The sequence below is a fragment of the Salmo salar genome, chromosome ssa18 (assembly GCF_905237065.1).
Source record: "Salmo salar chromosome ssa18, Ssal_v3.1, whole genome shotgun sequence".
Classification (NCBI taxonomy): Eukaryota; Metazoa; Chordata; class Actinopteri; order Salmoniformes; family Salmonidae; genus Salmo; species Salmo salar.
In genome coordinates this window covers 16,113,001-16,125,905 of record NC_059459.1, presented here as the reverse complement: position 1 = coordinate 16,125,905, position 12,905 = coordinate 16,113,001, and positions in this window count along the sequence as shown.

Genomic DNA, 12,905 nt, shown 5'->3' with positions numbered 1-12,905 from the left:
ATTCTTCAAGTATCCAGCCTTTGCCTTGATGACAGCGTTGTACACTCTTGGCATTCTCTCAATCAGCTTAATCTGGAATGCTTTTAACACAGTCTTGAAGGAGTTCCCACATATGCTGAGCACTTGTTGGCTGCTTTTCCTTCACTCTGTGGTCCAACTCATCCCAAACCATCTCAATTGGGTTGAGGTCGGGTGCTTGTGGAGGCCAGGTCATCTGACGCAGCACTCCATCACTTCTTGGTCAAATAGCCCTTACATAGCCTGGAGGTGTGTTGGGTCATTGTCCTGTTGAAAAACAAATGATAGTCCCACTAAGCGCAAACCAGATGGGATAGCGTGTCACTGCAGAATTCTGTGGTAGCCATGCTGGTTTAGTGTGCCTTGAATTCTAAATAAATCACAGTGTCACCAGCAAAGCATCCCCACACCATCACACTTCCTCCTCAATGCTTTACGGTGGGAACCACACATGCGGAGATCATCCGTTCACCTACTCTGCATCTCACAAAGACACGGCGGTTGGAACCAAAAATTTCAAATGTGGACTCATCAGACCAAAGGACAGAATTCCACCGGTCTAATGTCCATTGCTCGTGTTTCTTGGCCCAAGCAAGTCTCTTTTCATTGGAGTCCTTTAATAGTGGTTTCTTTGCAGCAATTCAACCATGAAGGCCTGATTCACAGAACGTGAACCATGAAGGCCTGATTCTGAACAGTTAATGTTGAGATGTGTCTGTTACTTGAACTCTGTGATGCATTTATTTGTGCCGCAATCTGAGGTGCAGTTAACTCTAATGAACTTTTCCTCTGCAGCAGAGTTAACTCTGGGTCTTCCTTTCCTGTGGCGGTCCTCATGAGAGCCAGTTTCATCATAGCGCTTGATGGTTTTTGCGACTGCACTTGAAGAAACTTTCAAAGTTCTTGAAATTTTCCAGATTGACTGACCTTCATGTGTTAAAGTAATGATGGACTGTCATTTCGCTTTGCTTATTTGAGCTGTTCTTGCCATAATATGGACTTGGCCTTTTACCAAATAGGGCGATCTTCTGTATACCACCCCTACCATGGCACAACACAACTAATTGGCTAAAATGCATTAAGAAGGACAGAAATTCCACAAATTAACTTTTGACAAGGCACACCTGTTAATTGAAATGCATTCCAGGTGACTAAATCATGAAGCTGGTTGAGAGAATGCCAAGAGTGTGCAAAGCTGTCATCAAGGCAAAGGGTGGCTACTTTGAAGAATCTCAAATATAAAATATATTTTGATTTGTTTAACACTTTTTTTCCTTAATACATTATTCCATGTGTGTTATTTCATAGTTTTGATGTCTTCACTATTATTCTACAATGTAGAAAATAGTACAATTAAAGAAAAACCCTTGAATGAGTCCAAACTTTTGACTGGTATTGTATGTGACATTTTCCTCAGGTATGGTTCTTCCGATCCATAACATTTTCATAAAGGGTAGCTGTAGTATGAGAACTAGTATCAGGTCTTTTATCTGATGCAGATGTACAGTTGGAAGTCAGAAGTTTACATACACCTTAGCCAAATACATTTAAACTACATTCTTCACAATTCCTGACATTTAATCCTAGTAAAAATCCCTGTCTTAGGTCAGTTAGGATCACCACTTTATTTTAAGAATGTGAAATGTCAGAATAATAGTAGAGTGATTTATTTCAGCTTTTATTTCTTTCATCACATTCCCAGTGGGTCAGAAGTTTACATACACTCAATTAGTATTTGGTAGCATTGCCTTTAAATTGTTTAACTTGGGTCAAACGTTTCGGGTAGACTTCCACAAGCTTCCCACAATAAGTTGGGTGAATTATGGCCCATTCCTCCTGACAGAGCTGGTGTGACTGAGTCAGGTTAATAATAGCCTCCAATACCCTACTCAATAAACTGGATGCAGTCTATCACAGTGCCATCCGTTTTGTCACCAAAGCCCCATATACTACCCACCACTACGACCTGTACGCTCTCATTGGCTGGCCCTCGCTTCATACTCGTCGCCAAACCCACTGGCTCCAGGTCATCTACAAGACCCTGCTAGGTAAAGTCCCCCCTTATCTCCGCTCACTGGTCACCATAGCAGCACCCACCTGTAGCACGCGCTCCAGCAGGTATATCTCTCTGGTCACCCCCAAAGCCAATTCCTCCTTTGGCCGTCTCTCCTTCCAGTTCTCTGCTGCCAATGACTGGAACGAACTACAAAAATCTCTGAAACTGGAAACACTTATCTCCTTCACTAGCTTTAAGCACCAGCTGTCAGAGCAGCTCACAGATCACTGCACCTGTACATAGCCCATCAATAATTTAGCCCATACAACTATCTCTTCCCCTACTGTATTTATTTTGCTCCTTTGCACCCCATTATTTCTATTTCTACTTTGCACTTTCTTCCACTGCAAATCTACCATTCCAGTGTTTTACTTGCTATATTGCATTTACTTTGCCACCATGGCCTTTTTTGCCTTTACCTCCCTTATCTCACCTCATTTGCTCACATTGTATATAGACTTATTTTTCTACTGTATTATTGACTGTATGTTTGTTTTACTCCATGTGTAACTCTGTGTTGTTGTATGTGTTGAACTGCTTTGCTTTATCTTGGCCAGGTCGTAATTGTAAATGAGAACTTGTTCTCAACTTGCCTATCTGGTTAAATAAAGGTGAAATTAAAAAAATAAAAAGGTTTGTAGGTCTCCTTGCTCGCACATGCTTTTTCAGTTCTGCCCACCAATGTTCTATGGGACTGAGGTCAGGGCTTTGTGATGGCCACTCCAATACATTGACTTTGTTGTCCTTAAGCCATTTTGACACAACTTTGGAAGTATGCTTGGGGTCATTGTCCATTTGGAAGACCCATTTGCAACCAAGCTTTAACTTCCTGACTGATGTCTTGAGATGTTGCTTCAATATATCCACATAATTTTCCTGCCTCATGATGCCATCTATTTTGTGAAGTGCACCAGTCCCTCTTGCAGCAAAGCATCCCCACAACATGATGCTTCCACCCCAGTGCTTCACGGTTGGGATGGTGTTCTTTGGCTTGCAAGCCTCCCCCTTTTTCCTCCAAACATAACAATGGTCATTATGGCCAAACAGTTCTATTTGTGTTTCATCAGACCAGAGGACATTTCTCCAAAAAGTACGATCTTTGTCCCCATGTGCAGTTGCAAACCGTAGTCTGGCTTTTTTATGGCGGTTTTGGAGCAGTGGCTTCTTCCTTGCTGAGCGGCCTTTCAGGTTATGTTGATATAGGACTCGTTTTACTGTGCATATAGATACTTTTGTACCTGTTTCCTCCAGCATCTTCACAAGGTCCTTTGCTGTTGTTCTGGGATTGATTTGCACTTTTCGCACCAAAGTACGTTCATCTCTAGGAGACAGAATGCATCTCCTTCCTGAGTGGTATGACAGCTGCGTGGTCCTGTGGTGTTTATACTGGCATACTATTGTTTGTACAGATGAACGTGGTACCTCCAGGCATTTGGAAATTGCTCCCAAGGATGAACCAGACTTGTGGAGGTCTACAATTCTTTTCTGAGGTCTTGGCTGATTTCTTTTGATTTTCCCATGATGTCAAGCAAAGAGGCACTGAGTTTGAAGGTAGGCCTTGAAATACATCCACAGGTACACCTCCAATTGACTCAAATGATATCAATTAGCCTATCAGAAGCTTCTAAAGCCATGACATCATTTTCTGGAATTTTCCAAGCTGTTTAAAGGCACGGTCAATTTAGTGTATGTAAACTTCCGACCCACTGGAATTGTGATACAGTGAATTATAATTGAAATAATCTGTCTGAAAACAATTGTTGTAAAAATTACTTGTGTCATGCACAAAGTAGATGTCCTAACCGACTTGCCAAAACTATAGTTTGTTAACAAGAAATTTGTGGAGTGGTTGAAAAACAAGTTTTAATGACTCCAACCTAAGTGTATGTAAACTTCCAACTTCAACTGTAAGTGACCCCAAACTTTTGAACGGTAGTGTATATTGCTCTTGTACATATGTTTCATATGAAATGTTTTATATAATATTTTTTACAAGTGTACTGACATGTGACTAAATGATTCTAGCTGCATCAGAAATCAATAAAGTGTTGACTTCAACTTCTGGATCAATTCCTTGTGATATTCATAAAATGTTTTTGGAAGTAACTAGCTACCATCTTACTGCAAAAAAATTAAGATGGCAGTTGGTGTATCATTTTAACTTTAATTTGTTGTCAAGTAAACATATTTCAATGAAATAGTAGATTAGTCTGTCAATGTAGCAAATAAGTAGACATAGCTTGTATTCAAGACCAAGTTCATTTGCTTTGAAGACTGAGTTGAGTTTACACAGCCGTATGCAGGAAGAATTATGGAAATGTACTGTATGATATTCGCAGAGTATACAAGACATTTAAGAACACCTGCTCTTTCCATGACGTAGACTGACCAGGTGAATCCACGTGAAAGCTATGATCCCTTACTGATGTCACTTGTAAAATCCACTTCAATCCGTTTAGATGAAGGGGAGGAGACATGTTAAAGAAGGGAGTTTTAATCCTTGAGACAATTGAAACATGGATTGTGTACCCGTGCCATTCAAAGGGTGAATGTGCAAGACAACATTTTTTAAGTGCCTTTGAACTGAGTAGGATCTGTGCCAGGCGCACCAGTTTTTGTCAAAAACTGCAACACTGCTGGGTTTTTCATGCTCAACAGTTTCCCATATGTATCAAGAATAGTCCACCACCCAAACAACATCCAGCCAACATGACACCGCTGTGGGTAGCATTGGAATCAACATGGCCCAGCATCCCTGTGGAGTTTTTTTGACACCTTGTGCCCTTGCCCATGCCCTTGCGAATTGAGGCTGTTCTGGGGGCAAAAGAGGGAAATGTCACCAAATAATTGATTAAGGGAAAAGGAAAGGGTCATACCTAGTCAGTTGTACAACTGAATGCCTTCAACTGAAATGTGTCTTCCGCATTTAACCTAACCCCTCTGAATCAGAGAGGTGCGGGGGGCTGCCTTAATCTACATCCCTGTCTTTGGTGCCCGGGGAACAGTGGACACACTGTTTTGCAATAAAGGTCTACAGTAGCCTAAACAGCACTCTGGGGTAGCACCATGGTGTAGCCAGAAGACAGCTAGTTCTGTTCTCCTGTGGGTACACTGACTTAAATACAAACCCTAGGAGGCTCATGGTTCTCACCCCCTTCCATAGAATTACACAGTAATTATGACGACTACCCAGAGGACGTCCTCCAACCTATCAGAGCTCAGAGCAGCATGAACTGACATGTTGTCCACCCAATCAAAGGATCACAGAATTGATCCAGTACTGAAAGCATAAGCTACAGCTAGTTAGCACTGCAGTGTATAAAATGTGGTGAGTCGTTGACTCAAAGAGAAAGACAATAGTTGAACAGTGTGGTGGATGAATCAGAATTAGTTGGGTAACATAGATAATTAAGATGTTTTATTAGTATAATATGCTTATGTGAGATACTTGTCATTAGAAAGTGTCCTTTGGACTCTGGTGTCTTTCAGTTGCACGTTTCCCTTAGCTGGGGCTCAGTCATTTGGGGCCCAGAGAGGGGAGAGGTCAGACTTGTCTTCATGTGAATGTGTCTTTACCTATTCTTAAACCATGTGAAGGGATGGCGTGATTAATGGGGAACCAATGACTTGTCTCCACAATGTCTGTGAGCAAGACACTCCCTCCTTTTCTTTATTGTGGGGAGGTTTATGGCAGTGTCTGGGAACATTGTATGTCCTCTCTTAGATCTCGCACTTATCCTGTGATAGTATATGGCATAGAGGTTCACTCCCCCCAGTGAGCCTGTCCAGGAGTGGGGTCAAGAGGGGGTTTGCTTGAGATGGGAGCATCTAGAGTTGACAATTGATATATGCCAATGGATGAAATTGTGTTTTGTTCTATGAAGTACCAGGGACGAGATTAGAACCTTGTCATTAGGGATCAAACTGAACGATAATTTATAGCGAATGCTATCTGGCTGTAAATACTCCTCTCTAAAGTAAACAGTCTTTCTTTGTGAACCATTCCTAAATGTCTGTGGTTTGTCATGTCAAAAGGGGGTGGATATTTGGGTATAAAATATCTCAATAGCCATTGTGTTAAAACCTTCCTGGTTCATTCAAAAGAGTGCATTATTGAAGGTTAAGTGCTTTTGCAAAAGTATCTTAAGTATTAAAGATGTAGTTTAACTCAGACTGGTGTGTTTGTAACTCTCCTCATTTGGTAATGCAGAAATTAGCCACCACAACAGTTTTGAACAAATGTCATTATACAAAAATTTAGGAGAAGCAAGAGGGAGAGAGAGCTAGCTATATTTTTGGTTGTATTTGTTTCATGTTCACTTACTTAGCTAGTGAAGCCTAATCAAACACTCGACTCAAACAGAAAGGGGTGCTTTGTTAGCTAGCTGGCTAAGGCTATCCAACACTGGAACTCTTCCAAGTCAAGGTAAGCTTTTGGTTTTATTAATTTATTGCCACCGGGGCCTGCCGTTGTAACTGCTAAACTGCTTGCTGTACACTGTACTGCATGATTGTAGCGGGTTTCCTAACGCGTTAGTTCTAGTAGCTATGTTGACTATGACGTTAGTTAATATGATGACAACAATTTAGGCTGCGGTTAGCGATTAGGGTATGGAGGTTTGGCTTAGAAAGGTTTTTTCGCCTGGTCACAGACAGCTGTTGTGTTGTGCACTGAAGTCCACAATCGAAGAGAAAAGTGAGTACTGGTAGATGCGAGAAGGAATTATACATTGAGCAAAGTGATCGTGTTGTTTGTATGTGGCTGCTATGAAAGTGAACTGTGTGCAGGTGATCAGGGTGTATTTATTCCACCAATTCTGTTGTAAAAACATTTCTTAACAGGGATAAACATACATTAATTTGTCCAATAGAAACTCATTTGCAACTGTTTGGACTAATGATTACACCCTAGATCCGCTAGATGCAGCCAAGAGTGTATAGGGTGGTATTGAATGTGTCACTGTCTGTCGCCTTGATTATTAAAAATCATTCTCGACCTGTGCATCTAAGTTGTAAACTTTCATTAGTAGGCTAGGTTGTAGCAACCTCATGATGGGTACAGGGGAAATTAGAGTATCATGTAGTAGCCTAAACCTATCGATGTTACATTGAGCTGGGTGAATGGAATATGAATGACAGTCATCCTCAGATGCACTGAGGCTAGCTCGCTAATGTTAGCTAGCTAGCTATAACGTTAGACTACAGTTAATTTTGGGTACAGTAAACAAAGCTAGCTAGCTTAGCTTGTTGTGGTACTAGCAAGCCCCATTATGGCCGAATCAATTACAAAATGTTACTGTACTAAACAACACCATTCGGAGTCTGACCATGGCTCCCCATTGCTGCTTGCTGGTCTCGCAATTCTTGTTCTTGCTGTCTTAACTCCTCTTTAGTGTATTCCAGCTCAAATGAATAGGGCTGTATGTCCCTATGTAAAAGAACATCAAAAACGGTTTCGTCATCCAGCTCTTCTTGGAAAGACAAATCATCATAAGCAGCCATTGTAATTATTTAACAATGGCTATTGTTAAATGGCTATTGGCTATTGTTAATTATTTAACAAATAGACAGTTCCCGGTAACATAGCTCCCTTGACCCTGGTACAGCCCCCATTTTGAAAAGCCTGTCTCGAGGGTGGGAACACAATTGGACAAGGAAGTAGGGCTTCCGTCAGGCTGTAGTCTTTACAAAGCCAGGGAAAATGAGTCAACTTCAATATCATGCTATGTTGTGGCCGATAGGAACATCGTTGAGACAAGTTCAATGGCTCTATTGAACAAGGACAACCATATCTACTGGCTGCTAACGTGATCGTGCAATCGGCAAAACACAAAGGCCACAATAATTAATACAAAACAGGACTCCATTTATTTTTAGATCAGACAGCAGGCTCTATCATCCAATGACTTCATTGGTTGAACTCTCCCGATGCAAGAATTAAAAAATACCGCTATGGTACATTATTATGTTTGAAACACCTCTCATCACTCATAATTATGTAGGGAGACTGGAAAAACAACCAAGTGTCTAGTGGTGAAGTTTCCCTTTAACAGTTTTAACTGTCAGTTTCTTAATAGGTTCATGTTTATCAGTAACTGGAAGAAACAATGTCATAAATGCATCAAGTGCAGCGTCTGGATGCTCCTCATTACACACATCAGACCAACCAATTATTTTTACATCTTCAACATAGAAATCACTACAAAACGTTTGGTATCTCTTATACACTATTTTAGGCCCACCCTTTGGAACTTTGGCTTTACCGGATATAGCCACTATATTATGGTCACTACATCTAATGGGTTGGCATACATCTTTAAAAGAAAGTTATTCAACGTTAGTAAATATGTGGTCAATACACGTGGATGATATACACTGAACAAAAATATAAAACGCAACATGTAGTGTTGGTCCCATGATTCATGACCTGAAATAAAAGATCTCAGAAATGTTCCATACACACAAAAAGCTTATTTCTCTGAAATGTTATACACAAATTAGTTTACATCCCTGTTAGTGAGCATTTCTCCTTTGCCAAGATAGTCCAACCACCTGATATGTGTGGCATATCAAGAAGCTGATTAAACAGCATGATCATTACACAAGTGCACCTTGTGCTGGGGGACAATAAAAGGCCACTCTAAAATGTGCAGTTTTAGCACACATCACAATGCCACAGATGTCTCATCCGGCCTCACAACTGCAGACCACGTGTAACCACGTCAACCCAGGACCTCCACATCCGGCTTCTTCACCTGCAGGATCGTCTGAGACCAGCCACCCGGACAGCTGATGAAACTGAGGAGTATTTCTGTCTGTAATAAAGCCCTTTTGTGGGGAAAAACTAATTCTGATCATTCATTTGGGAGAACACTCTCTCGAGTGGTGCATTACTTCCAGGTAAGCACATGACAACATACGCTAATCTAGCTAGGTTAGTGTGTGGGATGTCACTCTCTTTGAAGTGGGTAACCACCGTGCTCACTCTCTGACTAAGCGGTGTCTCAAATGTTTTCCATTCTTCAAGCGATCCCCCCTTTAGGAACTCTTGCAGGTCAATAACCTCATCACACAATGCATCCTCATTGATGGTCACATTGGGGCATTTTTCCTGCAGTGTGGCTGCTGCCTTCTGGATCTCTTCACACTGAGGTTGCCTTTTTAAAAGGAGACAATGTAAATCTTTTAGATTATCTGTGTGCTTTCCCCATGCTTGCAAGTAGTTCACAGCCATAGTGAAGAACGATTAGGATGTTTTGAGAAAGCTCTCTTTAGACATGGCTCCATTTTCCTCTAGCTCTCTCAGAAGTCCTCTGACCAAAACTGGAATGAAGCTGTCATCACATCTTGCAGTCAATTTTGCCTCAACGTTTCTCAGAATTGCAGCTGACTCCACAGCACAGCGGTCCTGGCCTCCAAGTATCTTGATCGTGTCACTGAATACGGTTAAGTTTCCATGGACAAAGGCCAGCCAAAGTTCAGTCAGTGGATCTTCGAACATTGTTTTGCATTGTCTTCAGAAAGAAAAAAGGATTTCAATGGCACATACATTTTCAGCACTCTTTCTAGAGCAGGGAGCATGGACAGCCAGCGAACATTGCTGTGTCCTAAAATGTTATGGTACTCCTGGCCAACAAACTCACAAATGCCCTTCAGTCTTTCTACTCTGATGGTGAAAATGTGAACATATCCAAATATCTTTGTGAGCAGGTACTCAACATCATATCCAAACCTGTTCTGGCCGTGATATGAATGATGTGGGCAGGACAACCTAAGCCAATCACCTCCCGCTGCAGAGCATTTTTAACTTTGGTATGGACATTGACCCTCCCCAGCCTATTCAGTCCTCCAAAGTTGGTATTTGTTGTCGGCAGAGAATGCCACAACTGTTTTCCATGTTACATTTTTTGATTACAACCAGGACCTCAGCTGCAATTTCCTCTGCTGTTTCTCCTTTCAATTCAACAAAATCAAGCAGTTTTGTTTCCACAGATGTGCTGTCATCATATATCTTACAATATCTGACTACTATAGGCAGCAGCTTAACATGTCCATGATTGGACGCATCAATGGACAGGGACACAAATTCAACCTGGTCTAGGTTCTGTGTTACCAAAGTAGTTGCCCATGGTGCTAACACGGTACTCACTATGGTGTCACATTTTGTCCTAGCACATGTAAACTTTGGCTCATAAAGTTTCCGTGTCAGTTGTGCTGTGCAGTCCATGATCTGTAACTATGATTGTGTCGCATAGTGTGGTATGCAAAGACACCCTCCTGCGCAGCTAAATCATATTCTTCTTGGGAAGGCTCTACCTTCTTGAAGAATGTGGTGACAGAGGGCATACTAACACAGGCAATTAGAGAGGCTTTATGCTTTTTCGTCTGCTGATGTTCTACCACTGCCGTTCTTCTCCGGCTGCCAATTGAAAGAGAGGAATTATAAAGGGTGCAGTGAACCATTCTATCGTCTTGACCTGAGCGTATAAATGGAAATTCTCTCATCATGTTGTCATTAAAATGGCATTTCCGTTTCTTGGAAAGAGTCATTGTATCTCCTCTGTCTGCTCTTCTTCACTCTCCTTGTGTCACTCTTCTTACACTCTTAACTTTTTATTCTCCTCTTTTCTTCACTCGTCTTCCTTCCTTTCCACCTCACTCTTCTACACTCTCCTTGCTTCACTCTTTTCACTCCCTTAATTTCCCCTTCTCCTTCCTCTCCAATCTGGATTAATAAATAGCATACTATTAGAGAAAATACTTTGGTTAACAGATTCCCATTGCATGCCTCATTTTTGTATTTTATCTCAAAAACATTGTTTGGAATAATAAATTGGCAGGCTCTGTAATCATATCTTTACCTTTCCTCCTCTGTCTCCTTCACTCTTCTTCCTATCCAGTCTTCCTCCTCTCCACTGCTAATGTTATCCATGAACATTTCTAAATATATTTTCACACTATTTATTATAATTCCAAACCATTCAAATTGTAATCTACAAAATATTATCATAATTAATTGTGCATTCATTTAATATAATCATATTTTCAAAATAGCCCGTCCACTGCATGTTTACATGTGAACGTTTTTTAACCTAGCTACCATAACAGTAGCTAGCTAACCTAGCTAGCTAACTTAGTCTACATAGCTAACTTTAGCTAGCATAACCTATTTATAACCTTATAGAGCAGATCATCTATCTATATAATAAATTGTGACATTATAACATCACTAGCTAGTATCTCAAACGATTGTAACTTACCTGGCTTGAAAAGACGTTTGTGGTGATGTTATAAAATCACTTGATACTTGCTAGCTTCTGGCCGAGTTTTCCACAGCAGTTTTCTCTAAAACGATCGCGAGCAAATAGTTAGTAGAAGAAGAAGAGTGAATGAAGCTGCTATAGCGAGCAGCCCCCTCTGTTGGCCTAAACAAGCACAACGCGATTGAGACGTCAACTGGTAGGGTCTGCTGCCCGGTCTTTCTTGCCAAGTAAAATATTTAACTTTGCAGTCTGTTTTTAACGCACAGTTATAAACGGGGACATTTCCGGGGACAGCTCCAGCTGGGGACAGGCCACCAAAAACGGGGACTGTCCCCGGAAAACGGGGACGTCTGGTCACCCTAATTTTCATGGAATTCAAACTCACATCTACTACAGTCACCAACGCTCTAGACAACATGAAAACAGCCTAACCACCTATGCTAGGGCGAGTAAAATGGTCAGAGTGAGGTGTTTCATTTGTATTTGGAAGTAACTAGCCAACTTTGGCCAGTTAGCTTGCTTGACTACCGTTGTTGTGAGATCAGAACGCTCGGATCAACCCTACTCATCCACCAGAGCTTCCAACTGTAATATTCATATGTGAATACATACTGAATTATAATTGGATGCATTTTACCGCCGTATCATACTGTGCGGTGATTGGTTAAGACCACCCAGACGGTTAGATGTCCGATGTCAACAACTACAGACCAGTATCCCTTCTTTCTTTTCTCTCCAAAACTCTTGAACGTGCCGTCCTTGGCCAGCTCTCCTGCTATCTCTCTCAGAATGACCTTCTTGATCCTAATCAGTCAGGTTTCAAGACTGGGCATTCAACTGAGACTGCTCTTCTCTGTGTCACGGAGGCTCTCCGCACTGCTAAAGCTAACTCTCTCTCCTCTGCTCTCATCCTTCTAGACCTATCTGCTGCCTTTGATACTGTGAACCATCAGATCCTCCTCTCCACCCTCTCCGAGTTGGGCATCTCCGGCGCGGCCCACGCTTGGATTGCGTCCTACCTGACAGGTCGCTCCTACCAGGTGGCGTGGCGAGAATCTGTCTCCGCACCATGCGCTCTCACCACTGGTGTCCCCCAGGGCTCTGTTCTAGGCCCTCTCCTATTCTCGCTATACACCAAGTCACTTGGCTCTGTCATATCCTCACATGGTCTCTCCTATCATTGCTATGCAGACGACACACAATTAATCTTCTCCTTTCCCCCTGCTGATAACCAGGCGGCGAATCGCATCTCTGCATGTCTGTTAGACATATCAGTGTGGATGACGGATCACCACCTCAAGCTGAACCTCGGCAAGACGGAGCTGCTCTTCCTCCCGGGGAAGGACTGCCCGTTCCATGATCTCGCCATCATGGTTGACAACTCCCTTGTATCCTCCTCCCAGAGTGCTAAGAACCTTGGCGTGATCCTGGACAACACCCTGTCGTTCTCCACTAACATCAAGGCGGTGACCCGATCCTGTAGGTTCATGCTCTACAACATTCGCAGAGTACGACCCTGCCTCACACAGGAAGCGGCACAGGTCCTAATCCAGGCACTTGTCATCTCC